The sequence below is a fragment of the Prionailurus bengalensis genome, chromosome B4, assembly GCF_016509475.1.
Source record: "Prionailurus bengalensis isolate Pbe53 chromosome B4, Fcat_Pben_1.1_paternal_pri, whole genome shotgun sequence".
Classification (NCBI taxonomy): Eukaryota; Metazoa; Chordata; class Mammalia; order Carnivora; family Felidae; genus Prionailurus; species Prionailurus bengalensis.
Window position 1 is genome coordinate 4,769,069 of NC_057358.1, and position 27,919 is coordinate 4,796,987.

General features: G+C 52.9%; 1 long non-coding RNA gene across 1 annotated transcript; it reads left to right on the forward strand.

Moving 5' to 3' along the window:
• Window positions 1-362: 362 nt before the first annotated feature.
• On the forward strand, window positions 363-10,500 carry LOC122472198. The gene is made up of 3 exons (XR_006294380.1): window positions 363-2,172; window positions 2,481-2,683; window positions 8,267-10,500. It is a non-coding gene; the product is annotated as an uncharacterized LOC122472198 (long non-coding RNA).
• Window positions 10,501-27,919: the final 17,419 nt, after the last annotated feature.

Sequence of the window (27,919 nt, forward strand, 5' to 3'; positions counted from 1 at the left end):
GAGTACAGCCCAGCGAGAGGCGTCAGCACCATCGTAGGAAGGTGGGCAGTGGAATGAGGTGATGAAAAGCTCCCTCTGTCGTTCCGGGGAGCGGGGGGTGTCTGGGCTGGATGCTGCTCGGGTCAGTGCTCTCCTGTCACTACCCCGAAATCCTGAGTGGCTTCTGAATTATTAAGAATGAGGGGCCCATGGGGCGCCTGGGTGGCTCAGTCGGTTGAGCGTCCGACTTCGGCTCGGGTCATGATCTCGCAGTTCGTGAGTTCGAACCCCGCATCGGGCTCTGTGCTGACAGCTCAGAGCCTGGAGCCTACTTCTGAGTCTGTGTCTCCCTCTCTCTCTGCCCCTCCCCCACTCATGCTCTGTCTCTCTCCGTCTCTCAAAAATGAATAAATGATAAGAAAAAATTAAAAAAAAAAAAAAGAATGAGGGGCCCACATTTTCCTTTTCGGCTGGACCCCATAAATCACGTAGCTGGTCCTGCGCATCGTGACATCCTTAGCTGGTGGTGCAGGGGCCTGCCACGCGGGGGACAGTTCAGCAGGTGCGTGGACTGTCAGGTACCCACAGAGGGCACGGAAAAGTGGTCAGAGGGAAGAAGAGAACCAGGCCTTAGCGGTACGGAGGACTCAGGAGGGGATGGCTTCGGAGAGAACCCTGTGTGCCCCGCGTTCTGTGGCCTAGGCCGTGGTGAGGGTGCCTGAGTGTTTGCCCCTGGGGCTCAGGGTCCCACCGGTTGAGGCCTAGATCCGCTGAAGGCCTGCTGTCCTCAGCCTGTCTCTGTTGCCCCTCAGCCCCTTCTATTCTCTGACCCTGAAGAGCAAAGCAGGATGTCCACACAGAGGCTGGTGTTTGTTTCCATGCAGCCTGCTGGCACATTTGCCTTGTCCTTCCGGCAGCTTCTTTCTCCAGAAAGCACTGCTGGGATTGCCAGGTTAGCATCGGAATGGGGAGAGGGCCACTCCTACAATAGCAATCCCCTGTGGACGGAAGAGAGCCGGACATCAAACGATGCCTTACCTTCCAACCCCGAGGCACGCTCCGCCAGGCCAGCCGGCTCGGGCCCCTCCACAGCAGGCTTAGAGCTCTGGAACTTTCCCGGGGCCTTCTCAGCCAAGACAGCAGATCTCCTTGGGGAAGAGGTCCTAATAACTAAGAAAGTGTGATCGGCCTGGCCTGCGATGGTAAATTCTCCCCCACCGACCCCGTCTCCGATGGCCATCACCACCACCACCGATGGAGGAAGAGAAAATGCTCCACAGTGAGTGGGTTAAGGCCTTTCGGTTCAGACAGGGAGGTTAGGCAGAAGCCGGGAAAGTGTTGGTTCTCTTTTCTTGTTGAGAACTGAACCACAAGAAACAGTCTGAGACGGCCACCGGGAAGATTCTGATTAGTTGTGGCACAGGTTTCGAGATGTCTGCAGAGATGAAACTGGAGTGAACGCGGCCTGTGTGAGAGCACTGATCTTTGTGTATATGGTGGTGGGGGCGGGGGTCGTTGCATCCCCGAAGCCCCATCCAGTGCTGGGCCCCGGGGGTGTACGTAAGCAAGTGTCTGAGGTGACGCACGAAAGGTTCTTTAGAATATCCCAAGAGAGACGGGCCCCATTTCCAAGAACCAGGCTATCCAAATAAAAATCCCATCCAAAGTCCACTACCTCGTTTTAAAAGGAAGCCCTCAGTTCTTCAGTCCCGGGTCTTTGTGGCCTTACATGAAGCCCAGACCCCGCACAGTCACAGCCTAAAAAATACAGCGGTATTTTTACAGGAGACGCTCCCAGAATGGGGCAAGACTCCACTTGTAACACAAAACCCGTGAGGAAACTTTACTTCTGTTGCCAAATAGAGGTTCCCACTCAAAGGGAACCAGAACAGCCAAAGAGGTTTTGCAAGAAGCAAGCCCTCTGTTGAAACCGCTGCGGGGACGTCAGGAAACTCCAAGGAATGGTTGAAAACAGATTTGTTCCACTGAGAACACAGGGACTTGAGCAAGGCGAGTGAGACCGGGTGTGGGAACCTGGGCTTGTCAACATTCTCATTTCTAGCCTTCGTCACCGTGCGGGGCAGGGGACGACAAGAGGACAGACCCCCCACGTGGGACTATGTCCTTGTGTGGTCTCCTTCCCTACCGTGAAGACAAAGCTATACGGATGGCATCTGGAGAATGAACAACCAGGTATTTATTTCAATGCAGCTTGTTTGTTCGTTCATCCGTTCATTCGTTCATTTGTTCATTCATCCATTTGTTCATTCATTCGTTCATTCATTCATTCATTCGTTCGTTTGTTCATTCGTTCGTTCGTTCATTTGTTCGTTCATTTATTCATTCATTCGTTTGTTCATTTGTTCATTCATTCATTCGTTCGTTCATTTGTTCATTCATTCATTCATTCGTTCATTCACTCGTTCATTTGTTCGTTCACTGATTCATTCATTCACTCGTGTAAGAGTCTTACAATCAATTACGTGTTGAATGTCTGCCAGGAGCCAGGCGCAAAGCTGTTTGCTGGACACGGAGACGCTCCCATCCTCAGGTAACTAATGCTGAGTGAACCACACACACACCGGGGAGCTGCAGACATCTGGGAACTCAGTGGCTCCAGCACTGAAGCGTCCCCAGGGGAATTGCAAGAGACACGTGGTGTCCTCAGGACGGTACGGGCTGTGTGACTGCATATTCCCAGTAGGTGAGAGCCTCGGGTTTGATTAGACCTCGACAGAAAGTAAATCCTACACTTCCTATTTTACATCTGGTGATCGCAAGAATTTCCCCGGCCCAGCTTCTGGCTCTGTCAATCCCAAACCTCATTTCTCTTCTGCTTCAGAGGGCCCCCTTCTCTTCAGAGGGCCCCATCCCTCTGGGGCCCTGCATTCATGTTATAGTAGCATCATGGGCTGTGTACCTCCGTGTGATCATGCCAGTGGTGGTGGGAATACTCCCGAAAACTCCTGTCCTAGCAGGACATCTGTGTGCACAGTGGCTGGTCACACAGGGAAGGGATGGTGGACGTGGCCGCACTTAAATAGCTGACCTTTGCAAAGTGTACAACATATGACCCTGCGAACAACTGTAGGGCCCCTCTCAGGCTAGGAAGGGGTCCCGGGAGAGAGGGCCCCTGAAGCAGAAGCTGGAGCTTGCTTTCATCAAGGCAGACACGTAGCCGGGTGAAGGACTGAGCCTTCAATATCCTTGACTCCTCTCGACTTATCCTGCCGAGTGCAAAGACAAGTCGTGATGATGGCCTGGAGGTTGCCTCAGGTCTGCGTCGAGAGGCACAGACACACATTTAAATCAGGCTCTTGACAAATGCCAATAAAAGGTGTGGTGACACTAGACCCTTGCTTCTTCTGTTAGGTCTGACCTCTTCTCTGCCTCTCCACGGTCCTCCCCCATTTTCCCGACGTGCGGACTTCTCTCTGCCAGACCACTCTTTCCAAGGCTTGCTGCCTTCAGTTCTCTTGGTAAATCTAATCCTGGCTTTCTTTCCATTCACAACATATGTTGACCTATATTGTTCTGTCTCCTCCCCTCTGCCCTCCTCCTCCCTTCCCCTCTGCCTTCCCCTCTCCCCCTTCCCATCCTCCTTTTCTCCTCTCCCCCTGTCTCCTCCCCTCCCATCCTCTCCCCTCCCATGCCTCCCTTCCTCTCCAATCCCTCCTTCCCGCTCTATCCCCAGCCCCCTCCCCTTCTCATCCCCTTCCCTCCCCCCCCCTTCTCTTCTCTCTTCCTCTCTCTCCTCTCTCTTGCTTTCTTGGTCATCTCTCTATTCCAAGATCTCTGCCCCGCTGTCTCTTTTCCCCTCCTGGCTTTTACTCTAACCTTTCTCTCCATTACTTCTGCCTCTGTGTGTTCAGATCTTTCGTCTTGGCTCTTTCCCCCAACTTTCCCTGCTGCCTGCCACTTCTTTCCAAATACAACCCAACCTCCACTCTGTCCTAAAATGTTTTTTTTTTTTTCCTATTTATTCACTCCTTGTTTAAGAACTTGATCTGGAGACAGAGCCTTACTGCAGATTGGTTTTCCTTCCTGAGGCATGAGAGCCTTTGAGCAGCCCTTCCCTTCTGGCTACAGCACAGGGAGCAAGGCCAGAAACAGTCGGAGCTTGTCCAGGGCCCTTTGCTGTTGTTTTTTCAGGCATGCCATAGAGGGGAAGGTCTCTCGGTACATCCTGTATCTCAGACGCAGTGGGGAAGCCAAGAAGAGAAGCCCATGGCAGTTGTTTGGGAATCCTTCTCAGCACTTTCTTTTTATTCTGTTGTCTGACTTTCTACAGAAACCTACAGTTGTATGTGTATCACTCAGTCAAGTTCTGCTGGAATGCCTTCTGTGAGCTGTGAAGAGCAAAACCAGTCCTTGTCCTCAACAAGCTTATTCTTTAGTGTCTGTGGGCACAAACCTATTACCTGTAAACAGTCAGAGGACATGTAAGTAACAAAATGTATGCTGCTGACCATAAATGCACCAACTCAGAGAGAGAGAGAGAGAGAGAGAGCCTAGAATCAAAGAAGATTTTAGGAGGGGTGGGGCTGGTGTTGCCCCCACAGGGGGGGTGGGCTTGGAGTCTGCAGAGGGAGATGTCTGCAGAGGAGGATGTCTTATAGGAGGAACAACAGCACGAGCAAAGCCACACCTCGGGCACTAGCCAGCATCCAAGGAGAGCAGGAGACAGCCGGAAAGAACAGTGATGGTAGATGCAGGGGTGGGTAATGTGGGGCTTCCACAGGGTGGAGACAAGGCATTGGGGACTCCTAGTCTGCCTGAGTGGCTAGAACAAAATACCAAGACTATAGGACATAAGATCAACATATAAAAATCAACTTTATTTCTATGTATACTAGCAGCGACCACCTGGACACTGAAATTAAAAATAAAATACCATTTACAATTGCTAAGAAAAATAATAACAATACCTAGGTGTAAAACTAACAAAATACACATAGGACTTTTATGATAAAAACTGCCGAAAAAAAATCAGAGAAGATCTAAACAAATGTAAGGACATACCATGTTCATGGATTGGAAGACTCAACATCTTAAAGATGTCAATTCTCCCCAAACTGACAGACAGGTCTAAAGCAGTTCCTATCAAAATCCCAGCAAGACTTCTGTAGATATGACAAGATTATTCCAAAGTTGGTATCGAAAGGCAAAGAAACTACAAGAGCTAAACAATTTTGAACAAGAATCATACAGTGGAGAAACACAACAAACGAACAAAGAAAAAAGTAGGCAAACCGAAAAAACTGACTCTTAACTATAGAGCACAAACTGATGGTTACCAGAGGGGAGGTGGGTAGGAGGATGGGTGAAATTAGTGAAGGGGATTAAGAGTACGCTTGTGATGATCACTGAGAAATGTATCGAATTGTTGAATCCCTATATTGTACACCTGAAGCTAATGTAACACTGTATGATTCCTATCCTGGAATTAAATTTTTTTAAATAAAAAATTAAGAATCATAAAGTGGAAGACAACAGTACACCCAATGTCAATACTTACTGTAGAGCTACAGGAATCAAGACAGCAGAGGATTATTGGCTGAGGGACAAACACATAGATCAATGGAACTGAATAGAGAACCCAGAAATGAACCCACATGAAGATACCTGAGTCATATTCCGATTCACTGGAAGGCAGAGAGCCTTTTTAAAGAAATGGTGCCGGTGCGATTGGGTCAGAAAAAAAATTACTTCAACCTAACCTAAGTCACACCTTATATAAAAATTAGCTCAAAATGGAGCACAGACGTAAAAAAAAAAAAAAAAAAAAAAAAAAACTTTGGGACCTAGGACTAGGCAAAGTGTTTCTGGATTTGATACCAAAAATATGATCAAAAAAAAAGGAAAGAGGGATACACCAGACTTCATCAGAATTAAAACCTTATACTCCACAAAACATCCTGTTTAGAGAATGAAAGCACAACCTATAGACTAGGAGAAAATATTTGCAGACCACCTATTTGACAATAGACTACTCACTGTCTAGAATATATAAGGAATTCTCAAAATGCAACAGTAAAAATAAAAAAGAAGAAGAAGAAGAAAGTTCCAATGAGAAAATGACAAGCCAAAGAACCTGAGACATTTCACTGAAGAAGATCTACAAACAGAAAATCAACTCAAGAAAAGGTTCTCAACATCATCATTCATTAGGGAAATGCAAAGTAAAACCACAATGAGAGCTCACTGTCTCCAGAATTATTGAAACAAAAAACAATAGCGAAACCAAATGCTGGTGATGAGGTGGGAAACTGGATTACTCATGCATTAGTGATGGGGATAGAAAATGGTACAACCACTCTGGAAAGGAGTTTGAAATTTTCTTAAACAGACACACACACACAAACTAAACGTGCAGTGATCCAGTAATTACACTCCTAGGCATTTATCCCAGAGAAAGAAAAACTTATAGTCACATTAAAAAAAAAAATAGTATACAGATGCTTTACAGTTGCTTTATTTGTAATGGCCCCCGACTGGAAACAATCCAGACATTCTTCAATGGGGGAACCACAAATGGTGGTTCATCCACACGTGGAAAATTACTCATCACGAAAAAAAAAAAAAGGAACTGCTCATACACACAGTAACCTAGATGAATCTCCAAAGAATTATGCTGAGTGAAAATAATCTAATCCCGAAATGCCACGTGCCATATGATTCCGTTTAGACAACGTCCTCGAAACGACACAGCTATAGAAATGGAGGACAGATCGGTAGCTGCCAGGAGTTAAGGTAGAAATGGGGGCTAAAGTGGGCGTGGCTGTCAAAGGGCTTCAGGAGGGATCCTGGCAACAATGGAGACATTCTGGACCTTGTGTGCCAACGTCAGTATCCTGGTTGTGATACTGGACTTCAGTTTTGCAAAATATTACCACGGGGAAAATTGCTGAAGCGTGCACTGAATCCCTCTCCATTATTTCTTAAAGTTACACATGTGCTGCAAACTTGTATATTACGAGCTGAAAGTCTGGGTAGTCAACAGGCAAATTTTACACTCAGGGTGCCGAGAAATTGCTCCCCGAAAGGGAAGCCATTCTTGGGCCGGTTACTTGCAGTCACAGGCAATGCAGCCACAGACAAACGCACAAATTCTGTCATTTTACAGATGTGCCGGAGGGTGGAAAAGGTGGAGAAGCTTTGAGCGAAGGCATCGAGAAACTCCTCACCCCCCCAAATGAAAATAACGAAATAAGAAATGAAATACGATTACTTCTTTGAGATTAAAGACCGGAATGCAATACAGTATCTCAGTACTATTCAGTACAGTAAATCCAGTGAAACCAGGTTTCTTTTTCCTTTTTAAATATTGTTTTTTTAATTTTAAAATAAGCTTCATGCCCAACGTGGGGCTCGAACTCACGACCCTTAGATCAAGAGTCACATGCTGTACTGGCTGAGCCAGCCAGGTGCCCCTAAAGCTGGATTTCTAAGCCTCAACATATGGTCAGTATTTAATGTTAATTTTATGGAGAACTGTGTAAATATCTCCGAAATATGTGTTTTACTAGAATCCAGCTAGGGAGAAATATTAATAAAGTACTTACTACAAATTTTTTTATTTTTATTTTTTTAAGTTTATTTATGTATTTTGAGAGAGAGAGACAGAGCGTGAGCAGGGGAGGGGCAGAGAGAGAGGGAGACACAGAATCTGAAGCAAGCTCCAGGCTCTGAGCCGTCAGTGCAGAGCCTGATGCGGGGCTCGAGCTCACGAGCCGTGAGATCATGACCTGAGCCAAAGTCGGACACTTAACTGGTGGACGCTAAGCCACCCAGGTGCCCCAGGATTTGGATTATTTTAAGTAGTTTATTATTTTTTTTAAATGCTGAGAATAACATCCTGGTGTCCATTTTTTTGGAGACACAAATAATAATAATAATAATAATAATGCGCCCATTTAATGTGTATCCTGTAGGGGTGCCTAGGTGGCTCAGTCGGTTGAGCTTCCAACTCTTGATTTCGGCTCGGGTCATGATTTCAGTTTGTGAGTTCAAACCCCGCCTTGAGCCCTGTGCTGATTGCATGGAGCCTGCTTGCTATTCTCTCTTTCTATTTCTCTTCTATTTCTCTTGCTATTTCTCTCTTTCTAGCCTTTCCTGCTCACATGCATGGGCTCTCTCTTTCAAAATAAATACATAAACTTTTTTTTTTAAGTGTGTCGTTAAAAATAAGCAGTTGCTTAGGAAAAGCACATCTGATCAGAGACTAAAGAGAAAAAAAATTAATTAATTAAAGCGTACAGGTTAATGTTTGTTCGTGTGTTCACAGAGCCGTGAAACCATCACCACGATCTGATTTTGGAACGTGTGGCAATCAGTCTCCACCCCACTCACACACCCCTGCGCGCACCCCCAGCCCTAAACAACCACTCACCGATCGGCTTTCTGTTCCTATCAATTTGCCTCCAGAGACGAATTCTGGACATTTCATAGCCATGAAATCAGAAATGTGTGGTCTCTTAGGACCGCCTGCTCTCACTTAGCACAACGTTTGCAAGGGTCATCCGTGTGGCAGCGCGTGCTAGGACTTCATTTCTACTTCTTGCTGGATAACATGCCATCGTGCGGATCTATCACAGTTCGTTTATCCCCTCGGCACCTGATGGACATTGGGTCGTCTTCACTTCGCGGCGATTGTAAATAGTGCCGCTAAAAACATTCACGTAATTTGTGTGCGCGTGGATGACGCTTTCATTTTCTTGGGCTCGCGCCTACGAGTGGACTTTCTGGGTCATATGGTGGGTAATGCTATGACTAACTTTAACCTGATGCCCCTTGGTGATTATTTAAGATCCTTCCTGTTAGGAAAATAATTGGTCAGAACATACGGGCCTCTTTGAGGATTCTGATGCATGGTGACAAATAACACGCCTCAAAATTATACCAGCTTCTGCTGCCTTAACCGTGAACATGTGGGGTCCAGAGGCTCTTTAGGGCTCAGACCCACAACCATCCCATCTCTGTTTGGACCTGCAGGGTCTCCCACGGCAGCCCGCTGGACAAGGCTTAGTAGAAGGAGCCAGAAGGTCTGGGTTCCTCTCCCAGGCCTGCTTCTCGCTGCTGGACGGGCCACCCGGAGGAAGTTATCTCTTCCTTGGCCAAAGGAAGAGAATCCCAGGAAGCTCCTCCCTCCCCTGGGATGAAAGGGGCCCTCAGTGCTGCGGCCACGGCCTGTGGGCTTCTCTCTCCTGAATGTCCCCCCACCCCAAGGCCGGTGTCTTCCTGGAGGCCGAGTGGACAGGCCGCCCCACGGGTCCGCCCGGTCGGCCGGCGGTCCACGCGCTAAGGGGCTGAGGGGAACCCGTGTCTCTGGCCCGGTCCACGGTGCCCGTGCCTAGACGGTGACCGGGGTTCAAAGTCTCTACCGCAAGCCCCGCGGAGCATCTGTCCCAGGGTTTATGGGAGATTGCACCTGCCTTCAGGGTGCTGAGAAAGTGATCAGAGGCCTGGAACCGGGAATCCGGCCTGGGGCCTGGTGTCAAGATTCCAACAGAATGAGACACGCGTCCCAACCCTCTTGTGGGGGCCACAGGGCGGACCGGGCCAAACGGACACACCCCTCGTCCGGAGAGACACCTGTTCCCACCAGAGGAGACCTGAACGCTAGCTCGATTTCCCTTGCTAGGCACAGAGGGCTTATTCGAGAGATGCAGATACTTAACTAGGATGTGCTGTTAGGCGTAAGCGTCTGCCACGTCCTGGGCACGTGACACCCGTCACTGGTAGTCCTCACAGCAATCTTGAGGGTAGGCCTTGCGCCTATTTCCCAGGTGAAGAAACTGAGATTCAGAGAGGTTAAGTAACTTGCCTGGGGCGCTGAAGCCAGAAGGCAGCAAAGCAGGGCTCAAAGCCGGGTCTGGCCCGTGCCGACATCCGTGACGCTCTTTTCGTTTCGTGACCACGTCGGGGATGTGACCCGGGACCCACCGACGGGTCTTTCCCCGGGCCAGGAAGGACCCGCCGTGGGCCGGGTGGTGAGCGGCGGGGAGGAGAGGGCGAGCGTGCTGAGGTCCTGGCCCCACCAGAGCCCGCAGGGGACCCACCCGAGCGCCCTCCCGGGCCCTGACGTCTGGCCCCCCTCGTGTCGCTTCCCCCTCTTCCCCTGCAAAGCGCCTTGTGAAATGGGTTTCGCCTTCCAGCTCGGCTCTTGAGCCGAGGGAAGCTCTCGGGCCTCCTCGGGGTGTCTGTTGCTGGTGACAGGAACCGCTCGTGATGAGTCACCCCCAGAGCAGTGTATCAAAGAGCGGGGCAGACGCGGGTGGGTCTGGAGAGCGGCCGGTGTCAGCTCCGGGAAGCCGGCTGCTGGCGTGAGTCTGTGTGTGGGACAGAGGACAGTCCCCCAGGGAAGGAGCCTCGGGTCAGACCACTGGCTGAGCAGAAGGCAGTCACGCGGCGCTGAAGAAAGCAATCTCCATCTGTGTCTGGGAGGTCAGGGCACCGCTCCTGACCCACGAGGCCCGGCCGGGGGCCCCCGGGGGGGGGACAGGGCCGGCTGCCGGTGGTGTCAGCGGGCTGACCCCCCAGCGGGTCTGGGCATCTCTGGGGGACGTGCCCGAACCCGCCGGCCTTTAGGGAGAAGAGCAGTTGTCGGCGTGACCACCATCAACATCGTCACCGCATGCAGACTGCCGTGGCCCCCAAGCCTGCGTCCTCCCCAAACCCACGCGTTGAAACCCAAGCCCCGCCGTGATGGTCCTAGGAGGCGGGGGCCTTTGGGAGGCGATGCGGTCCCGAGCTGGACGCTCCGCGAGGGATTAGTGCTCCTGCAAAAGAGACCCCTCCCACCGTATGAGGACACATCAGGGGGACGACGTCGTCCTGTGGGCCACGAAGAGGGTTCTCACCCGACACCAGAGCCGCCGACATCTCGATCCTGGACTCCCAGCCCCTGGAACTGTGACGAATGAACGTCTGTGGTGTTTGTTCCAGCAGCTCACCAGACAACAGCCTCACGCTTGCCCCTCATCATTCAAAACATTCTCCCTGTGGTGTGGACCACGGTTCTCTCTACAGCGTCTCGCTAAATTAATACTCACCTATTGGATGAACTGCTAGCCTTAGCTGAGGGTCCGAAGATATGGCGGAAGGCACGAAGAAGCAGGAGACAGGGTTCCCGCCCTCAAGAAACTTGTATTCAACGCAGGAGTCAAAATAGAGACTCACTGAGAACGATGCCCAACACCACACTGTGAATTGTAAGACTGTGTGGTTACAGCTCAAATAGTATTGGGGGTTTAGAGAGGACCGAACACCACAGCATTTAGAATCCTAGTTAGAGTAATCGGGGGAGGCTTCCCGGAGGTGGTGAGGCCCGAGTGAGTCTTTGAATGATGGGTTCAGAAGACGGAAGATGAACATTCGAGGTGGGAGGACCAGCATGAACTCAGTACTGAATTCAGAGCTGGCTCTACGTGTGTGGCTTATTCACTCCTTGGCCCCACTACGATCCTCTACTCAAATAGTAGATGGTGGGGTGATACCATTTCTTGAGTCCCCACTAAGTGCCAGGCACCTGATGTAAATTACCTGCTTTAATTTTTGCAACAAAACTGATCATTATCCCCAGCTCCCGAATAGGAAAATCGGGGCTGACAGAGGTTAGGGAACTTGCCTGAGATCATACGGCGGAGTGGCCGAGAGGATTCCAACCTGGCCGTGCTGGGGCCCTTCCGTGGGACTCACTGTCCCCCCCCCCCAAACCCCCGGCTGGCAGTAGCCAGCTTAGCTTTGTGCTCTGCCAGACGCCCCTAAAGGATTTTCCCCTATCCCAGCCACCACTCCTTGAAAGGCTGCTTCCACCAGGAAGCCTCTCCTGACCACTGTTCAGTCACACATGCTCACTCCTCCCTTGGGTTTAAAGCTCCCTGGGGTCACCATGCATCTTGTGATCGAAAGTGTCTTTAAATTAACATGGCGGTGGGGGGGGGGGTTGGCACCTGGGTGGCTCAGTCGGTTAAGCATCCAACTCTTGATCTTGGCTCGGGTCATAATCTCACGGTTCATGAGTTCGAGCCCCACGTCGGGCTCTGTGCTGTCAGTGCGGGATTCTCTCTCTGCTCCTCCCCCACTCGTGCGCTCTCTCTCCCTCTCAAATAAAATTTAAAAACAAAATTTTATTTATTTATAATTTTTAAAAATGTTTTTATTTATTTTTGAGACAGAGAGAGACGGAGCATGAGCAGGCAAGGGGCAGAGAGAGAGGGAGACACAGAATCCGAAGCAGGTTCCAGGCTCTGAGCTGTCAGCCCCGAGCTTGACGCGGGGCTCGAACTCACAGACTGTGAGATCATGACCTGAGCTGAAGTCGGACGCTTAACCAACTGAGCCACCCAGGTGCCCCATTAAAAACAAAAATTTAAAAATAAACATTGGCAGCGGCTGCCCCCAGGGGCAGAGACAGGAGAGGCACAAGGAAACTTTGGGGGTTGATGTTTGTGTTCATGATTTTGTTTGGGGTGATAGTTTCGTGGGTGTAGTCACATGTCAAAATGCCCACTTTAATTAAATATGTTCCGTGTCTCATTTGTCAATTATACCTGAACAAGGCTGCTCGAAAAAAATTCCAACTCCGGGCTATCTTACTCCAAAAAAAAACCCAAAATTATGAGGGACAGGATATTTCCTTAGTGCCCCCAGAAGACTGGTGTGGTGTCTACACAGGGCCCAGGACGGAGCTGGGCATGGTGTCCTGCTCCTCAGGTGCAAGCTGGGAAAGGCTCCCCCACCCCCCACGTCTCAGCACCAGCTTCACGCACAGAGGCATCAGGCACTGTGACATTAGGCTGTGCCGCAGCGACACGTCAGGAACCCAGCCTGTTCTTGCTATCTGTCCTTCAGAGCAGGTGTGGGCCAGGCACGGCACTGCCCATTTTTGAACAGATAAGGAAATGGAGCCGGAGGCAGGAAAGGTCATAAACTTTCGTCACCTGTGGGTGAAGGTAGAGATAACTCACTTCTTCCTTCTCTAGCTGACTCAGGACAAAACCTGGCCTGAGGTCTGCACCCCATCACAGCACCCCCCCAAACGCCCTCCTGACTGGCCATGCACTAACAGCTGCTCAACTCAGCCTGCTAAGAGCACAAGGCCTCCTCATGCAGCCAGGGTGTCCAGCAGTGGGAGGCCTTTCCTTTTTGTCTACTCCCCTGTTTCTTTCAACACAGCTGGGCTCAGTTATACTGGATTATGCACATTAGGACCATCATTCTTAGGACAACGGCATGATTTTTCCCCACCAGGGCATTGTTCCTTGTGCTGGAGGGATGAATTAATACTGTTGGGTTAACTCTGGATGCAGGGCTGCCATGTTCGGTGTTACAAGTTGTGCACTGCACAACTGAGGAGCTACCCACTGCGCAGTGACATACCAGGAGGGATTTATGATTTAATGGGAACACAGAAATCATAATACAGGTCTCTCTTTGCTATAGATGAAGGGCTAGGAACAAGCACACTTGTCCACTCCAGTGACTAACGACAAACGGTATAGGACACGAGGCTAAGCCCAGGTTGAGGTCGGCGTGAGCTGGTTGTGGCCCTAGCCTAGCCAGGAACCAGCTGTTTCACCTTAGGCAGAAACCCGTAGTTGGGTCACTCCCAACAACATAAAACATGCCCCGGTTCTGTGGAAGGTATGTAATTTAAGGATTAGGCGTCATTACTTTAAAGATTAAAATCCAGCTGGACTGAAATAGCAGGGAAGCGTCCTCTGGCTGGATCTTTCTACAACTCTCTGCTGCGAGAGATAAGATGGGGGCCAATACAGGCTTCCGGGACAGGGGCGCTGGGGAGGAGAGGCCAGGTGGGGCCAGTCTTCCCTACAGGCTCCCAGAGAAGCAGGTGCACGTGCCCCCTCTGGCCTGTGTTCTGTTTCATCCGGGCTCAGGCTCAACAAGGAGCCTTTCTGCGAGTTGAGTGGGGCCTGGCTTCCTCGGGGAACTGTTCTGTGTCCTCGCGCGTGAGAACGCAAGCCAACCTTCCCATCTGGGTTTGCTAGGTTCCTTGGGAGGGCCGGGCTGGGCCGGCCTGCTGCACGAGTTCCAGAGGGGACAGAGACCTTGGAGTGGGCGGTGGGGACGCGCCCCAGAACCGGGGAGGGGACAAGGAACCCCACGGAGCCCGACCCAGGGGTTGCTGGCCGGACGCTGCTGACGCAGGGCTGCTTCTCGTGGTCGCTGATTGGAACCCAGCGAAACTAGCCGGTTAGTTCTCTCCACCGCTCAGGGCGGTTGTGGGACTTTGCGGAGGCCGCGGGGGTCGGTGAGCCCCCCCCGCCCCGTGCTCCGTCCCCTGTAGCCACGGCTGCGCCCCAGAGCCTTGGCCCAGCCTGCCCAGGCCCCGAAGCCGGGACCCTCCGGGCAGGCGGCTTGAAAGCCGGCCTCAAATCCGTCTCAGCCCCTGGAGAGCCCCCCAGCCTGGAGGACAAGTTCACCTTCCCCGCAAGCTCCCCGTCGCCTCTCCTTCTCCCGTGCCCGCCCGGGCCCCCCACCTGCTGCAGGGGTGAGTCGGCGCCTCCCCATGCTGCACTCCACACCCGCCACAGCCACACTCACACCTGCGTGCACCCCAGTCAACCCCCCACAGCCACACTCACACACCCATACACTCGACCTCACACATATACACACACACGCGTGTGCCCCCAGCACACCACAGGGACACGGCAGCAGGCACCTTGCATGGGGGGGGGGGGTGGTTTGTCTCCAGTTCAGAGTGATGTCTGCCCCTGTAAACAGTTCACCAGTCACTCGGGGTGACGGAAAGTCCGTGACAGGCCCTCCAGCGCCGCGCCTCTGGGGCACCCCGAGAGCCTCTGCTATGAGGACCTCCAAGGCCCGGGACCAGCGCCCTTGGCCCGGTCCCTGGCTGTCAGCAGCCACATCCCGCTTAGCTCGCGTGAAGCCTCGGTGGGCAGACCCCCCTTCCAGGGCCTTCTCCGGCCAGCGTCTCACAGATGCGGGCTGGGGTGACCGTGGCCGCCGCCAGGGTGAGAAGCCAGAGACCCTGTGAACGCGTCCCCTGGCTGACCTCTGAGCGAAAGCCAGGTGTGGTGAGTTAGCGGGCCGGAGTGGCGAGGCCGGTGGGGCCGGACATCCCCAGATGTCCTCACCCTAGTCCCCAGAACCTGCAAGTAGCCTGCCTTACACGGCAAAGGGGACCTTCAGATGGGGTTGAGTTTATTTTTATTTTTTTTTAATGTTTATTTTTCAGAAAGACAGAGACAGAATGCGAGTGGGTTAGGGGCAGAAACAGAGGGAGACACAGATCTGAAGCAGGCTCCGAGCTGTCAGCACAGAGCCCGACGTGGGGCTCGAACTCACGAGCTGTGAGATCATGACCTGAGCTGAAGTCGGTCGCTCAACCGACTGAGCCACCCAGGCGCCCCAGATGGGGTTAAGTTCAAAGTCTTGATCTGGGGAATGGCTTTGAATTAGGTGGGAGGGGTCCATGTGATCACAGGGTCCCGGGACACAGAACATCCTTCTCCCCTCGCCCCCGGACACCAGCCCCCTGGTTCTCAGGCCCGTGGGTTTGAGTAATACCGCCAGCCCTTCTGTATAGGGGGCAGGTGGGAGGTCACTGTCGGCAGTGGGGGTTCATGGAAGGCAGGGGACTCTGAGGAAGGGGCCGGGAGCCATGGGCGGCCTCCAGCAAAAGGGAACGAACTCCCCCCTGAAGCCTCCAGAAGGAACAGCCTGCCCAAACCCGGGTCTCGGGCTTCGGACCTCCAGCGTCATGCAGGAATGCGTCCCCGTTGTCCTAAGCCGCCCCTAAGTTTACGGTACTTGCTTAGCATATTTCCTACCGCATTAGGAAAGTAAATGGAGGGAAACGGGAAGAACAGAGGATTCAAATCCCCTGGAGAAGACGCTGGGGGCCTGTTTTCGCCAGCTCGGGCTGCCACGACAAAATACCACACCGGGGGGCTGACACAGCACACGTGAACTTCCCAGTCTGGAGGCTGGAGGTCCGAGATGAAGGCACCTGAGGGCTGGTTTCCTCTGAGGCCTCTCTCCTTGACCTGCGGACGGCCGCCCCTCTGTGCACACACCCTCCCGGGGTCTCCGTCCTGATCCCCTCTTATGGGGCACCAGCCAGATTAGGTCATGGGCTCCATGTTAACTTCGTGTCCTCTGTATACACCCTGTCTGCAAACACAGTCACGGGCTCAGGTGCTGGGGCTTAGGCTTCAACGTGTGAATTTGGGGAGGGACAGCCCAGGACAGGGAGCCTCCAGGCTGGCCTCGCTCCCATCGGGATCTCCCTCTCCCCAAAGCTTCTGAACCTCCGGAGGGCCCATCTGGGGCCGAGGCCATCACGACCGACCGGTGGAACTGGTTGCAGCTTGCCTGGAGAGCCGGCTGGATCAGGCCAGGGAGTCGTCTGTCCGCAGAAGGACCCGAGGATCCCCGAGGAAGGACTCAGGTAAGGACAGACGTTCACAGGCACTGGGGATTCTAAGTTGGGTGTGAGGGAATTCAGTTTCTCTTCCAGGCCGGACCCTCACAGCCTGCTCTGCTCGTCCTCACAGGGCCCCCGGGGAAACACCAGCGAACAGGGGCCCTGCTCACAAAGCAATGGCAGGCCGCTGGGCCCCGTGCTGGGCTTGGGATTGAACCCCGCACGGGGCTGGAGGGCTCTCTGCAGGGCAGGGGCGGTAGCAGTCCCCACCTGCCCCCGCAGGACCCCCGTCTCCCTGAGGGAGGAGGCTGTTCCCAGAGCCACCTGGCCCCTGACTCACACCTGGCCCCGGGCAGGACTGTCCCAGGTGACTCAGAGCCGCCTTCAGAGCTCCCACCCCCTCACAGCCTCCCCCAGGCCAGGGAGGAACCCCTCGCTCCCACTCCCACCGACAGGGAAGGCACTGGTTCCCATCCAGACGGATTGGGCCAAGCTAATGACTTGAATAGAGAAGGTTGGATGCAAATACTCGTGTAGATACAAAATGGCTAACTGGGTGACTAAAAGGTAAAAAACGGAGGCTGAGGGAGCCAAGGGAAGAGGCCGGGATGTAGAGAGGGGCCAGGGGCCTGGGACCCCAACCTCGGAGGAGGGGGCCCCCGCCGGTGCTGGTGTGTCTGAAGTGGGGAAAAGCCTGTCACCTCGACCTGCTGCCTCTTGGATCCTGAGTATCTCTGTAGCATCTTCCTGAGAACATAACTCACGTTCGCGCTGAAAGAAACACATGCTTTTTCGGTTCCTTCACCCTGCATTTACAGCAGACCCTGCCAAGGGTGAGAAATCTGGGCGCCCATTCAGATGACTCTAGAACCCGAGTCTGACCTTTCCCGACTCCTGTGACTTCGCCTTGTGTGATGGTTAATTTTCTGTGCCAGTCAGGTGGGGCCGAGGGATGCCTGGATTTCCTGGTGAAACATTCTCTCTGTGCGCGTCTGTGTTTCTGGAAGAGCAGAGCACAGACTGACTACGGCAGGCCACTTTCCCTGGTGTAGGCAGGCCTCATCCAGGCCTCTGAGCGCCTGGACAGGACAGAATGTGGAGGAAGGAGAAATTCGTGCTCTCTGCTCAGAGAGAGAGCTGTCGGATATCGGTGTTCCTGGCTCTTGGGGTTTCCAGCACGCAGAGGTATGATTCTGAGACTTCTCAGCTTCCATAACTTTGCAAGCCAGTCCCTCAAAATAAATGTCTTCCTATTTATCTATAGATCCTATCAGTTCTGTTTCTCTGGAGAAATCTGGTTGATAAACCAGCAGGGTCTCGCTTTGGTCTGGCATCCCCTGCCTGTGGCCAGGAAGCTGGGTTAAATATAATAATCAGGGCTGGGTCCCCGTGGCACGGGATTTGCATTTAGTTGCCGGCATTTGATGAGGGTCCTAGGAGACAGTGGGAACTCCCGTCCTTACCCACATCTCTGTGAACCGCTGGGGGTCACCTCGCCCTGACACTCAGCCACAGCTGTAAGACCAGTGTGGTGACACCAGCCAGTGGGTGTGGGCCAATACTGCGGATTACTGTGGCTGTCCAGCACAGGTTATGAGGAGCTTTGTTTTCAGACAATGAGATTGTCAAAACTCGCTTTATAGAAGAGTCCAGAAAAGATGGTTTTCCTGCTTGGTGGATCAGAGACCCAGCAGGAAACAGCACAAACTCCAGTTAGGATAGCGGAGGAGGGCGTGCTCAAGGGGCTGGTTCCAAAGGGGGCATATGCAGAGTGGAGAAGCCACGGGCTCATGTAGCGTCCTGCACTCACAGCTTCAGAGACCCCGAGTTGCTGGGAGAGTGGTCAAGCGGAGGAAGAGAAAAAAGGCCGAGAGGTCCTCTGCCCAGTTTTTAATCGGATTATTTGTTTTTTGGTGTTGGCTTATATAAGTTCTTTATGTATGTTGGGTATTAACCCCTTATCCCAGACGTCGTTTGCAATTATCTTCTTCTATTCTGTAGGTTGCTTTTTGTCTTGTTGATTGTTTCCTGCACTGTGCAGAGGCGTTTTATCTTGATGAAGTCCCAATAGGTCCTTTTTGCTTTTGTTTCCCTTGCCGCTGGAGACCTACCTAGAAAAATGTTGCTAAAGCCACTGTCAAAGAAACGACTGCCTATGCTCTCTTCTAGGACTTTTATGGTTTCAGGTCCCACATTTAGGTCGTTAATCCATTTTGAGTTTATTTTCGGGGATGGTGTAACAATTGTGGGTAGTTTCATTCTTTTGCATGGAGCCGTCCAGTTTTCCCGGCACCATTTGTTAGAGACTTTTTTCCCATTGCATATTCTTGATTCTTTTGTCGTAGATTCATTGACCAAATTGATATAAACGTGGATTTATTTCTAGGCTCTCTATTCTGTTCCATTGATCCACGTGTCTGTTTTTGTGTCAGTATCTGCTGTTCTGATTTGTAGTACATCTTAAAATCTGGAACTGTGATGCTTCCAGCATTTTCTTCTTTCTTGACGGCTTTGGCTATTTGAGGTCTTCCGTGGCAAACGGACGCATGAAAAGATGCTCAGGCTCACTAGGGAGGTGAAAATCAAAACCACAATGAGATCATCGGCTCACACCAGTCAGAAGAGCTAGCATCAAAAAGACAAGAAACAACAGGTGTTGGCGAGGATGCGGACAAAGAGGGAGCCTCTCGCACTGTTGGTGGGAATGCAAACTGGTGCAGCCGCTCTGGAAAACAGTATGGAGGTCCCTCAAAAAAGTTAAAAATAGAACTACCTTATGACCCAGTCGTGACACTACTGGGCATTTACCCAAAGAAAATGAAAATACTAATTGGAAAAGATCTGTGTACCGTTGTGCCGACTACATTTTTTATAATATCCAAGATAGGGAAACAGCCCAAGTGTCCGTCGACTGAGAAGGGATAAAGACAACGGTGTATGTATACAACGGAATAGTATTCAAAAAGGAACGAAATCTTGCCATTTGCCACGACAGGGTTAGACCTACAGAGTACTATGCTAAGTGAAATCGGAGAAAGACAAATACCATATGATTTCACTCGTGTGGAATTTCAGAAACAAGACAAACGAACAAGGAAAGAAGAAGAGAGACAAACGAGAAACCAGACTCTTGAATACAGAGGACAAAGTGGTGGTCGCCAGAGGGCAGGTGGGTGGAGGTGGGGGGAACACAGATAAAGGGGATTCAGAGCACGCTTATTACCGTGGACACTGAGGAGCGCAGAGAACTGTTGAATTATTACATTTTACACCTGGAACTAACAGGACACTGTATGATCACTGCACTTGGATTATAAACAATAATAACGAAGTTTGAGGAGATGTGTAACTTCCAGGTAAGAGCTCAGCAGGGAGGGGGAGAGAACAAATATCTCCTCCCTGTGAGCTCCTGCGGGGGGTCCCCGTTTTCTGTTTTCTGCCCCAACCTGGAGGCAGAAGTAAGGGGTCCACCGACATAGCCATGCAGCACAGTGCTGGGTGAGGGAGCAGGGTGAACCTGGGCGGGGGAGAAGGAAGGCACCAGGACACCCCAGAGACACCTGGTCCCCCTGGAGAACACCTACCTCCCTGGAAAAGACGCTCCTTGGAAGACGGTGAATGAATCTACCTCCAAGGTGAACCTAAGAGCTCTTACTCAGAAGGGCCCGGTGGACACAGGCACAGCCCCAGAGTCCTGAAAGGAATTCTAGGGTGACAAGGACGTTTTTAGGGTGTGACAATGTTTGGGCCATTCTGTAGAGGCGCACGTATCCTCAGAGACCCGAACTTCAGGGTCGCGATCCCCTTATCCCCTCTCTCTCCAGCAGATTCTCTGAGGAAACCCGGGAACTTTGATTTAAAGCCAAATCTGAGAGGGGCGCCTGGGTGGCTTGGTCGGTTAAGCATCCGACTCTTGATTTCAGCTCAGGTCATGATCTCACGGTCTGTGAGATCAAGCCCCACGTTGGGCTCTGCGCTCACAGCATGTGGAGGCTGCTTGGGATTGTCTCTCTCTCTCTCTCTCTGTGCCCCTCCGCCGTTCTCTTTCTCTCTCCTTCTCTTTCAAAATAAACAGACATTTTAAAAATAAAATGTAGGGGCGCCTGGGTGGCGCAGTCGGTTAAGCGTCCGACTTCAGCTCAGGTCACGATCTCGCGGTCCGTGAGTTCGAGCCCCATGTCGGGCTCTGGGCTGATGGCTCAGAGCCTGGAGCCTGTTTCCGATTCTGTGTCTCCCTCTCTCTCTGCCCCTCCCCCGTTCATGCTCTGTCTCTCTCTGTCTCAAAAATAAATAAACGTTAAAAAAAATTTGTTTTAAATAAAAAATAAAGTAAATAAATAAAAATAAAATATAAAGCCGAATCTGAGATGATTCAGGGAGCCCAGCCACTTGCCCTGCTCTGTGCTGAATTTCTTCCTAAGGACCCCGAGGCTCCCCGCTGCAGCTCCTCTTCTGTACCACATCCAGAGCTGTAAGTGATGCAGGCCCCATAATTTGTGGGGTTCCGCTCCCCCACCCACCGCCCTGGAGGTGGTTTTCTTCCGAAACCACTTTCCTCTCGGCTGGCACTCCACGCCCACAGAGAGGTGGGACTTGCCCTAGAAGGAGCCGCCACGAAGCACCTGGTCCGTGTGGCTCCGCCCCCGAGCTGACATGACCCAGGCCACTCGGCCCTTCGCCGGAGACTCCACCGAGCATGCGTGGCACTGCCCATCCAGGGAAAGCGGGGTCTGGACAGGCCACGGGTCAGCCTCCGCTGGGCCAGCGATCGGGTCAGAGTTGAGCACCACTTAGTTCAAAACCAAAAACAGTCCTGCAGGAAAACTCATCCGGCCCGGCTCTCGGCCAGCCAGTTAAAAACGGACCCGGATCCCTCGGAGCCTCACGCAGATCACTTCTGCTAGTGAAACAAATATTTTTCCAGGTTTTCCTGTGTTTCCTCTGTTGCTGCTGGCCGGGGTGGCCGTGCCCTGAGAAGCAGCCACAGAAGGGGGGACAACAAGTGGAGATTTGGAGCCGCAGCAAACACATGCCTGTGGAGCAGAGGGGGTCTGAGTCCAAACAGAAAGACAGAAGAGGGAGGGATCACGGGTGCCTCTGAGTCACAGACGGCTTGTAAGTGCCAGCTCACCGGCACACACACGTGCGCGCGCGCACACACACACACACACACACACACAGCCGAAGAACGATTCCAAATTTGGAGGCTGGCATGTAGTGTTTGTTCCTACCCAGGAAGAAGGACCGGGGCGGCTAACGGACTTACTTGGGAGAAACAACTTGACCACACAGGTTCAAGGTCTCCACGTGGCAACCGTCAACAGGCTTCACCCCTTCGAGAGTGTAATTATCACAAACTCGCCTTGCCTCCCCGACGACCTTCATCCCAGAGAGAGGCCCCCACACAAGGTGTTGGTATAAGGTCAGGACGTTTAGGACTTAGGGAAGCCGGCCAAGAGCGGGCCACAGGACTGTAGGTCTGGAATGCCAGGGCCAGAGAAGTCAGGCCTGCACGGAAAGCAGAATCTTCTAGCACAAGGTTTGTCCCTCCCCCGGCATCCCAAAGACCCCTTGACGGGAACCACTCAGCGTGGTGCCGCCTCCCGCTGCCATGCGCCCCCCGCAAACCCTCAGGGGCCCTTCTAAGCTTGGGGCTGCTGGCCATTCTCAGAAACGGTGCCCTCCTCCTGCACAGAGCACCCCTGCAAACTGCCAGCCCGGCCTGGCTGCACCCGAGGCCCCAGCCCGGCTCCCGCATGCACGTAGGAAGCGATGCATGAACACCTCTCCTCTGCTGAACTCCAGGCTCTTGTCTATAACGTCAGAAACGTGGGCTGCAATAGCTTTTTAGCCACGAGCCCTTGCTAGGCCGCCTTGTAAAGCACAGCAGATGTGCTCCAGTCAAAGAGGGAATGGGAGAAGACCCCCACGGACCCCCAGGCGTCTGGGAAGCACAGTTAGAAAATGCTGGGCTAGCAGATCCCTACAGGGCCCTGCAGTTCCGGAATGTTATGATCCTGGGCCTCCTTGGGGACCCCAGATCTAAAATGCCCGCCTCCCCACCATCCCGCCACCCACCGCACATGAAACAACACTCCGTTCGCTAGCTGTGCATTCCTTCTTTCCAGGTCATTCGGTTGCAGGCAATCTGAAGAACTAGCCATTGCTTCAGGCTTCAGATGGCATCGCTGGGTTGATGAGTCGGCTCTATGCCAAAGGGGGCCGAGCTGTGATGGGGATCACCCCGGACCAACCGAGCAATGTTAAAACAGCCGTTTTTAAATTTCAAAAGTAACGTGTGAATTTTATAGGCAACTGATACACCATAGAGATACATTGCAAAGGAGGGGCAAGCATCCCCCCCTTTTCCCCTCCAAAGCCAAGGCCTTGAGATGAAGTGCTCCTTGAATGACAGACTGTGGCAGCTTGGGTGAGCCTGGCAATAACGAGGTGCAGGGGAGAGGTCTCTGGCCAGTCAGAGCCTTTCCCTGGACTCCAAAAACATAGGGGAATGTGAATTTGAACACACGCTCCTCTCAGCTCCTGCTACCTTCCTGAAATAAAGGGTTCGCCCCCCACTGACCTCACAAGGCTGGGAACAAAACCATAAAAGATTCAGACACCCCCCGCCCCACCCCGTGAAGTATGATGGCCGAGCTCTCTTGGTAAGCCAGAAATGATCCGCATTGGGTCACAGTCTGAGCTTGCAAACCACCGGGGGGCAGGGGGTGGTCTGAGGTCTCTTCAAGTTGCTTTCAGTCTAGCAGGACTGGCAAGAAGCTTCAAGTCTGGCGTCACACGGCTGTACAGACTGCTTGAACACTTCTGGTGACGGGGAGCTCCCTACCTAGATTTGGAAGAAGATCCCTGTAATTAGGAAGTCCTCCCTTCCAGGGAGCCCAGACCCTCTTCCGCTGCTAGGCACACCCCTTGGGGCCTCAGCTGGGCTCCCCACGTGTGGAAGCATCCGGCAAGCCCAGGGGTTCCCTGCTCCCCACGCTGTGCCCGACACTTCACTGAGTGAAAAGTTCCCACCTTACATCAGAGAAACGTCCCGGCATTATGAGGACACGCGTGTCTTTCAGGCTGGACTTTTGCTCCTCTACCGGCCAGACCTTCTTCCCTTGGGCTCAGCTGGGCACGGTGTTTCATGGCGCACATCCTGTTTGTGGACCAGGGGAAGCTGTGGTCTGCCACCAGACAATACATCAAAGGCAGCTTCTTTCCAAAGTGGGGACTGTCTTGTTACTATTCCAGAACAAATGCAACCTAGCATTCCAGAAGGAAATCTCAGCCTGAAGGGCCCTCTCCCTGCCTGAGATCTCCGCGCTTCCTCCCGGGGCCTGGTCTGTGTTCCATGCCTTTGTCAGACGCTCTTTCTCTTGGGGGAATCTGGGTACACAGGGCATCTCTCCTCCTTTCCCTGGAGGGTCCTTCCCCGGCCCCACGTTCTGACTGCAAGCTAAGTGAGGGTCGCAGAGGGCTCCCACTGAGCTGTCTGGCTGAGGGGCCCCCAGAGACCTCGTGCCCTAAGAGTCTCCTGGCAGGACCGGGGGAACAGGTTAGCATCAGTCTGGCACCGTCTCTGCCTCTCTTACCCTTCCCACAAGCCAAGTGGACAACGCAGAAGGGCAGGCTCTTCTAGAAGGGACACGGGTCCCTGTCCTGCGGTACAGCAGACCCAAGGGCAGGAGACCAGAGACTGGCTGGAGCAGGGCTCACCCACGTCAGGGATGCAGCTGCGCTGGTGGGACCCTGTGTGCAGGGGACAGTGCACCCCCTGGAGAAGGCCAGCGATGGTGACTGGGGTGACAAAGTCACTCCAGAACCCACAGCACCTTGCCCCCTGCATGCCTCTTCTTTGTCCGGGGCCAGACGGCTGTGGCCCAGAAGCTGGGAGGGCAGCTGCCTGGCCGGGCCCCACTCCCGCGCTTCTGGGAACATTGCCCTCCACGCACGCGCTGTCCGTGACTGGTGCCCACAGCTCCTCCCAGTGTGGGGAAGGACACGGTGCCCGCTGGCTGCCTCCTTGGAGGCGGCTGCTGGCCGGAAATGGGGGCAAGGGGGGCGGTCTGCATGAAGACCCAGGGAGGAGCAGCACCCACTGTCCTGCACGCCCGTCTTGAATGCCACCTGTCCGTGCAGAGCCCCCCCACACCGTTCTCTTTCGAGCCCTTACAGCAACAGGCTTCCCCGAGGGCTGTCACACGCATCTGGGAACGCTCCGTTGTCCTGGATGGGCAGACTGTCCGGCACAAAGAAAGTTCTCCAAACTATTTCCCGAACTGGGTTTCCAACAAGGAGCCCCCTGCCTGGGGACAGCTCTGGTATCTTCCGTCCCATGGAATCAACCAGCTGCTTCCATTGTCCTCTATAAGTGATGAGGCCATCCTGTCTGAAACCCCTGTCTTGGAGACGGGAGAGATGTTGGAGAACATAGTTGTTCCCACTCAAGATTATCACATGCTTTGGTGTCTTCGGGCCCAGAGAAATAACAGATGATCCCGTCTATAACTCTCTTCCAAGCGTTCCTTATATGGAAGGGAGACTCATCTTGTAGCCATAACTCAGCTTTATGTGGGTGCACTTTTTTTTTTAAGTTTTTACGGGTGTTCCCTTCCAGAGACAGGGCTCAGGGCAGTGCTTCATACATCGAGAATAACGTGTTAGTAAATATTTTAGCGCATCGACCCTCCACAGTTAGGCACCTACCGTTGCTGTCTGTGAACTTGGGATCTTTGATCAAGTGCCTTGGGCTTTTTGTCTTCTTCCCCCACCACTGGGTGACCTGGACCGTATAAGTATTTAATCAAATTGTTCTGCATGGGAATTTCAAGTATGAATGACGTAATCTCCTGCATAAGAAAAACCACATTGACCTTGATCTTGCAGTCATGTCTCTGTCCTCCGGACCCCCGCACACTGCCCCCTTACCACACACACACACACACACACACACACACACCCCGTCTGGAGAGAGCGAGCCGGGAGTCCTCTCAGGGAGGAAACTGTGAACGAATTGGATGTCTAAATAATGTCAAGGGTTCTCTGAGCCCTTCTATAAAGCACACCTTTCCCAGGGGCTGGAGAAACTCACAGGCAGCTAGGCCTAATCAGGCATACACATCCATAAATATCTTGTCCTCAAGCCAGCTTCTAAATTAACTGCAGTCGTGGGGGAAAAATGTGAGGAATTATGAACTATAAACAATGACACATAACCAAAACCAACGGGTAGGGCTTAAAGGGGTGAGTCGTGCTTTCTCCTAAAATTACGTTTGGAGTTCTGTGCAAACCTCTAGCTCGGCCACTCAGGGTCTTGCCTGAAATAGATTCCAGTCTTTGCCTCTTTGTCTCGGTGCTCCTGGCTTTGTCTCCAGGCCGCATGTGCGAGACAGCAAAAGGTCCACGTGGGCGCTGAGTGTGGGGGCGTGACGGCAAGATCAGGGAGCAGTAGATTGTTCTTGTCCGGAGATGCTTCGCAAAAAGTTGGAAATGATCTTTGAGAGATTTAGATGTCTTAAAAGAGGCATAATCTATTTTATTTAAAACAGTCTTGCAGGTCAAGCGATCCATCGATAGCTGTTCATCGAGAACAGCGGGAAAACTAAAACCGAGTATTGGCTCTGTGTCCCAAACTGGTTTAGGATACAGTTCCTAGAGGGGAGGAGCCAGGCCACCCGGCACGACTGGTGAGGCACAGAGGTCCGGCCCTGCCACTTCCTGCCAGCTCCGTCGCTCTGGGCTAGCTACCGAACACCTGAAGCTCTGGTTTTCTCATCCATAAAATGGAGATAGCAGTTCTTGCCTCGGGGCCTGTGGAAGGTGAAATGAGGAGGTACCCAAGGGGCCTGGCACAGGCAAGTCCTCCATGAAGGCGGGTTACCACCGTTATCTGTAAAATAACGCCCCAAGGCACCACGAGACGCAGCGGGTTCGCGGCACAGTCCGCAAACTGACGGAAGCTCAGAGAGAGTCTCTGATGGGCGGGGGTCAGGGCAACACAGAGACTCTGGAAGAAGATGTTCACAGAGGAAAATGTTGAGCAGGAACCATGTTCTAAGAGTCCGGTCAAGAGCCCGGAGATTAAACATCCCCACCATGACCCTCACCCTTCTTGGGCTTGGTTTATCCCAGTCTTGGCCAGACAGGATTGCTTTCTCATAAAGGGTGAGGTTTGGGGCTGTCTGCTTTCATTCTGCTGGCCTGCCTTCCATCCTGCACACCACGTCCCACTGAGCGACTCCTGGCGAGAGGGCGTGGTCACGGTGCTCCCGGGGTGAGTCTGCAGAATACCTCCAGTGACCTGAGAGCAAGATCCCTTCCGGGAAAAAGACCCACCCCTTTTCCTTCCAGGCGAGGTAGACCTGGAAGGGCGAAGGGCAGACTGGGGGGACTACAGGTCACGTCCTACACTTAGAATTCATTCTACGCACCCGTCCCCACCATATGGCTGGCCTTGGCCCAGACCGGGGGGGAAAAATGCCAGCAGACCCTTCTGGAGCCCCCACGGTTGCCTAAATCCTGAATGAAGGGTTGGCCAAGGGTCAGGGTGCATGGGAGTCTGTGGAGAGTCAGACGAAGGCTACGTTGGGATAATTCCTCATGCGACCTGTTTATTGATCATGCGCTGATACAGACGGTGTGCCTGCTGAAGGGTGCAAAAATTAAGCAGGAGTTCAGTGCTCTGGGTTCTCCGAGAGCTTGACTCACATCTCGTTATAGTTCAATTACGTCGCCCTGTAGTTGTTGACTCATTGCTTTCTCCGCTGGACTCTAGGAACTGGCTGTGTCTTTCTCATGTCGAATCCCCAGCACCCAGCCCTGGGGCGAGTGCACAGCAGGCCCCCAGCTTGTGTTTGTTGTGTTCAATAATGTTGAGTCCACGACTCCGGGGCTTACAGTCCTAGAGCATGGTCCGCACTGGTCCTCCAAGGCTCATGGGTGATGAGGGACGGCCGTGGGAGATTGGGAAGGTGTGAACTTCATGGACAAGGTGACTCTTGACAGGGTTAGAGATAGGACTGGAGCTTCGGGGGCGGAGGGGAGAATCCCAGGTAAAGGGAAGGACACAGAAAGGGGCACAAGGGCGCTTGGGAAGCAGGAAGTCGAGGTCTGCTGGCACGAGCGGCATGTGGGAGGAGGCTTGGGACGACCATAGAGGCAGGCCGAGCAGGTGCCGAGGCTGGGGACGGTGCTCCCATCCCCCATCCTCGTCACATCCTCCCAGCCATGATCATCGTAATAAAAATGACACTTCACATGGGCAAGGCACGTGATTTTACCTGAATGGCCCCTTCAGTCCCCACACTCTGCAGAGAGGGCCTTCTGCTTTCCAGGTGGGGAAACCGAGGCACAGGACACTTAAGGACGTTTCCCAAAAGCTCAAAGTGGCAGGGTGAGGATTCAGACCCTGGGGTGTAGCTGCAGAGCCCACATCCTGCCTCTCCTTGACCTTTCCCTTCCAGAGATCACGGTCGCCTCGTGTTTCCCCCGCTTGCTCCTGACCACGGCCAGCGTCCT